Raw genomic sequence first — 5,805 nt, forward strand, 5'->3', positions numbered from 1 at the left:
TTATTTTATTTTATTATATTGTGTTAATCACCATACAGTACATCCCCAGATTCCGATGTAAAGTTTGATGCTTCATTAGTTGCGTATAACACCCAGTGCACCATGCAATACGTGCCCTCCTTACTACCCATCACCAGTCTATCCCATTCCCCCACCCCCTCCCCTCTGAAGTCTTCAGTTTGTTTCTCATAGTCCATAGTCTCTCATGTTTCATTCCCCCTTCTGATTACCCCCCTTTTCTTTATCCCTTTCTTCCCCTACCGATCCTCCTAGTTCTTATGTTCCATAGATGAGAGAAATCATATGATAATTGTCTTTCTCTGCTTGACTTATTTCACTTAGCATTATCTCCTCCAGTGCCGTCCATGTTGCAGCAAATGTTGAGAATTCGTTCTTTCTGATAGCTGAGTAATATTCCATTGTATATATGGACCACAGCTTCTTAATCCAGTCATCTGTTGAAGGGCATCTCGGCTCCTTCCATGATTTGGCTATTGTGGACAATGCAGCTATGAACATTGGGGTGCATATGGCCCTTCTCTTTACTACGTCTGTATCTTTGGGGTAAACACCCAGTAGTGCAATGGCTGGGTCATAGGGTAGTTCAATTTTTAACTTTTTAAGGGACCTCCACACTGTTTTCCAGAGTGGCTGTACCAACTTGCATTCCCACCAACAATGTAGGAGGGATCCCCTTTCTCCACATCCTCTCCAACAATTGTTGTTTCTTGCCTTGTCTATCTTTGCCATTCTAACTGGCGTAAGGTGGTATCTCAGTGTGGTTTTGATTTGAATTTCCCTGATGGCTAATGATTTTGAACATTTTTTCATGTGTCTGTTAGCCATTTGTATGTCTTCATTGGAAAAGTGTCTGTTCATATCTTCTGCCCATTTTATGATTTGTTTATTTGTCTCATGTATTGAGTTTGAGAAGTTCTTTGTAGATCTTGGATACCAGTCCTTTATCTGTGGTGTCCTTTTTTTAAGATTTTATTTATTTGAGAGAGCACATGCACACAGGAGCAAGGGTAGGAGGAAGAGTGGGGGCAGAGGGAGAGGGACAAGCAGACTCCCCACTGAGCAGGAGGCCTGATAGTGGGGGATCATGACCTGAGCCAAAGTCACACACTCAGTGACTGAGCTACCCAGGCACCCCTGCTGAGTCTTTTACTAGCACCCAAACTCTGGTGGATTTTGTTTTTTTTCCCTTCTGATCAGCAAACACCCTTCTCCCTTCCCCTTAACTTGTAGCAGTAATATATAGGTTTAAGTCTTAGCTCTGCCACTAGTAGCTATAAAATCTTGGGTAAGTTAATTTATGTATGTATTAAATGTTTATGGGAATGGGATGGAATATTCTTAGTAAAATGAATCCTTTTTTTCCCAGATTTATTGAAATATAATTGGCGTATAACATTGTGTCAGTTTAAGGTGTACATTTTTTGCATTCTTGCTCAAAGTTCATAACAGGAATAATTTTTTTAGATCATGAACAGATACCCATATTTGCATGATGTAGTCAAAACAGCACTGGATTTGGAATCAGAAGGTCTAGTTTTTGGTTTTAAACTGTGTAACTATGTTTTTAGGTAAGTTACTAGCTTCTCTGAATTTGAGATTTTGCATCCATAAGTGAAAATAATTCTATCAAGTATATCTATCCTATAGGTAATTATAAGGATCAAACATGTGAAAATCCTTAGAAAATATGTGCCATAAAAATAATGTATGGTTTTCCAGCTCTGAGATTCTATCATTAAATATTTTAGAAACTTTCAGAATATGGTGTAAAAAAATCTATATTTTCTTTTCTGACTTTAACAATGGCATGGAAGATGATTACTAATTATATCATAAAGCCTGGGAAATAGAAACTGTATAAATTCCCTGCTATGCTGGCTGCTATTGGAACTATTGCTCCCCCCAACCCTTTCTTTTCCTTTTACATGCTGCTTCTTTTCTAAAACCTCATGAAGTTAAACCATGGACCATTATAAGTCCTGAGACGAGGCTTCCCTACTCCCCAGCTGGAAGTTTATAGCAAGAATACCAGGCATTCTCTTGGGAGTGATTGGGAAATGTGTTAATGCTTAGTTTTGAATTTGGAAACTTCATTTGTGCATGCTGGACTTCATAGAAAAAGATGGTAGACTAGAAAAACAGGAACTGTGAAAAATTATGGACCCGAGAAAGTGCCTCGGAGAAGTGTTATTAATTGTATTTTAGGAAACACAAGAGCCAGAAGAAAGGGTCCTTTTCCTTCTCAAAGTTACAGTACATTTGATGAGGGAAAATCTATAAAATTGAAACCATTGAGGGATTATGATTAGTAAGAACTGATTTGCTCTAGATAAGCAATCAGTTATTATCTCTTTTCAGAATGCTTTCCTCTCCCCTCTCAACTTATTAAACTCCTACAATTATTTTTTCAAAACTCACAAGACCTTTATCCTTTGTAAAGTTGTCTCTGAATTTCCTGGACTCTTATGTGTCCTTCCTGGCCAACAGTAGACATCTGGAATGTCTCCTATGGTACTATATATTATGGTTTATTTTTATGTGGATAATTATTATTTTTCAATTAAAATTTAAGTTTCCTGACTTCTGGGAATAAGAGAAGAGATTCATATAAAGTGGAGTTACTGGGAAAATTTTCATGGAGGAAATAGGATTTTGATTTACCTTTAAGGGATGAGTAGTGATTGGAAATGTTCTATATTGCACTATCCTATCCGTAAACACTAGCTAGATGAGGCTATTGAGCACTTGAAATGTGGCTAGTACAACCAAGGAAATAGATTTTTAATTTCATTTAATAACCATATGTAATTATTGGGAACTAGTTTGGACCAAGGAGATCTAGGTTTGGCATATCTCTTCTTATTTTGTGATTTTTCTAGCTTGTGGTATCTGAAGCCATACATGGACTAGAAAACCCAGATTCTCTGTCTATAACTAGTTGTTTGTTCCTTACTGGACCACTGTTTTCTCATTTGTAAATGATTAATTTGGACTAGCTAATCACTCATGAAATTTGTGAGATAATATTTTTATGACTGATTTCATTCATGCCAACTGAGGTGTGTGTGTATGTGGATATATAAATACACATATTAAAAGACAAAACTTTGGGATACATTTTTTTTTTCTATCGCTGGGTTTCTCTTGCCCTTTCCTTTCAGTTCCAGGTGTGAGGCTTTTTGTGCATTCACATACCTTTATTTTACCAGCCCTTTACTGTGTATGCTGTAACCCACCTCTTTTCTCAGATCACTTTACCTTTTAGCAGCAAATCTAGGTATTATGTGAGCAAGAGGGCTTGAGACACAGAACTGTTTGACCTACAGGCAAGATAATATATCTTCCTTGTGGTCACATTGTGTTCCCTGCAAAAAGAGTGGGTAAGAACTAAAGAGATTCATGTAGTCACCCAGAATTAGAGTCAGGGAACCATCAGACTTGGCATTGGATCCCAGACCCTTGAGAGGTTTGAAGCAGAGAAATCAGATAAGAGCGATAAAAGGGGCTAAGGCTGATGAAGGGCCAGGAGAGAATCAATGGTTATATGGCAACTATGAAGTTAGTGTGCATTTCTTCATCCCCAGCAAATTCCAAAAGCTTCGGGCTCTAGTAACTATAACCAAGGTTCACAAACTTCAGAGATTGTGAAGAATCTGGACAAATAAATCAAATTGGCTTCCTTAACTTCCTGACTTCCCATAGCACTCCCTTCCCCCTTGTACATCTTGGCCATGTCCTGGCTGCTAACCATCCTACTAGGCAATTTTACTTTTACTTTCTGAGTGCCCATGCAAATACTCTGTGCCATTAGTATCTAGTCTACGCTTGCGTTGATCCTTCATACTCTCGAGTCACCTTTATACCCTATGCCTGGTTCTCTTTTGTTCACTGCTACTCTGTGGGCATTGTATGAATTGTAAATATGATTGTAGGTAGTGGTATGACTATAAGAGACATATTATGTGCCTGAGATGAGGCGAGCGTAAGAAATAAGGCAACTTGAATGGCTGAAGAATTGTTCTAGGTGCAATTAAAATAGTGCCAGTGAATTCTGGCAAATGCCATCTTTACCTCCTCCTTCTTTTTCTCATTGTGTTGCACTATACCACCTTCCTCGCCCTTCCTAATCCTCGCTATGCACATCTACAATGTTTTTATATTTGCTTCATTTTCTTGTTATAGATGAATAGTCCTGGAAGCCATGGTGTTAGGGATGTTGCATATGGAAGTGACTCAACTGCTTTAGGTGACACCAGGTAAAATGCTTATTTAATAATGGCCCTGTGAAGGAGTTGAGGAGAGAGATAGTCTTCACAGTGTGAATATCCTTGAATAATTAATCACTATAATGTAGAACTTTATTAACATTCTTATTCTAGTTTCTTTTTTATTTTCTTTTATCTGGAAACATTCTAGCTAATAAATCAATGGATGGACTGAATCACTCTGTGGTGTCAGAGTTTGTGTTCCTGGGACTCACCAACTCCTGGGAGATCCAGCTTCTCCTCTTTGTGTTCTTCTCCATATTTTATGTTGCAAATATCATGGGAAACTCCCTCATCATGCTCACTGTGACTTCTGACCCTCACTTATATTCCCCCATGTACTTTCTGTTGGCCAACCTCGCCTTCATTGACCTTGGAGTTTCTTCTGTCATTTCTCCAAAGATGATTTATGACCTTTTCAGAAAACGTAAAGTCATCTCCTTTGGTGGCTGCTTCACTCAGATCTTCTTTCTCCATGTCATTGGTGGTGTGGAGATGGTGCTGCTCATTGCCATGGCCTTTGACAGATATGTTGCCATATGTAAACCTCTGCACTATTTGACTATTATGAACTGAAAAATGTGTATTTTGCTTGTGGTAGCTGCATGGGTAATTGGCTTGACCCACTCAGTGATTCAATTGGTTTTTGTTATAAAATTGCCATTCTGTGGCCCTAATGTGTTAGACAGCTTTTACTGTGACTTCCCTCGGTTCATCAAACTGGCCTGCACAGACACCTACAGTCTAGAGTTCATGGTCATAGCCAACAGTGGGTTTATATCTCTGGGATCATTCTTCATATTGATTGTCTCCTACAGTTCTATCCTAGTCACTGTTCAGAAACATTCCTCAAGATGCTCATCCAAGGCCCTCTCCACTTTATCAACTCATGTCATGGTGGTGATTTTGTTCTTTGGTCCTTGCATCTTTGTTTATATCTGGCCTCACCCCACATCATGCTTAGACAAATTTCTTGCTGTTTTTGATGCAGTTCTTACTCCCTTTTTTAATTCAGTCATCTATACATTCAGGAACAAAGAAATGAAAGTGGCAATGAAGAAAGTATGCAGTCAGTTTATTACTTATAGAAGGATTTCATAAATGACAAAAGTATTATGGAGTTTTCTTAATGACTTGAAATAACATCAAATTTCTATAGTTTCAATATCAGTTTCCAAGTACCTTACTACTGTTTAGGTGTCTGAGATGAAAATAACTTGGTTATTTAAGAATCTTAATTGAGAAATTGTGTTGCTGCCTATTGTTGAAGGAAGCATGTTGTGTGATAAAAAGTATCTCCCAGAGAAGGCCAAATGCTTGTCTCTCAGGAGACATTATCTTGATGAATTTACTATGGTCTAGAATTCAAAATTGAGTCTCTTCAGTGGGAGTTATATTTCTATCCAGTATCAATTTATTTAGTGTCAATCAGCAAGTATTCCCTTGTATATGTATATCAAGATGTCAATTTGTTAATTTGCTATAAAAATTAGTAAAGTGGTCTAAACTTTCATGAAAG

General features: G+C 37.9%; 1 pseudogene; it reads left to right on the top strand.

Annotated features, from left to right (window-relative positions):
• The first annotated feature begins 4,448 nt into the window (after window positions 1-4,448).
• LOC100471071 lies at window positions 4,449-5,387 on the top strand (annotated as a pseudogene).
• The last annotated feature ends 418 nt before the right edge of the window (window positions 5,388-5,805 follow it).

The sequence above is a fragment of the Ailuropoda melanoleuca genome, unplaced genomic scaffold (genome assembly GCF_002007445.2).
Source record: "Ailuropoda melanoleuca isolate Jingjing unplaced genomic scaffold, ASM200744v2 unplaced-scaffold4548, whole genome shotgun sequence".
NCBI classification, from domain to species: domain Eukaryota; kingdom Metazoa; phylum Chordata; class Mammalia; order Carnivora; family Ursidae; genus Ailuropoda; species Ailuropoda melanoleuca.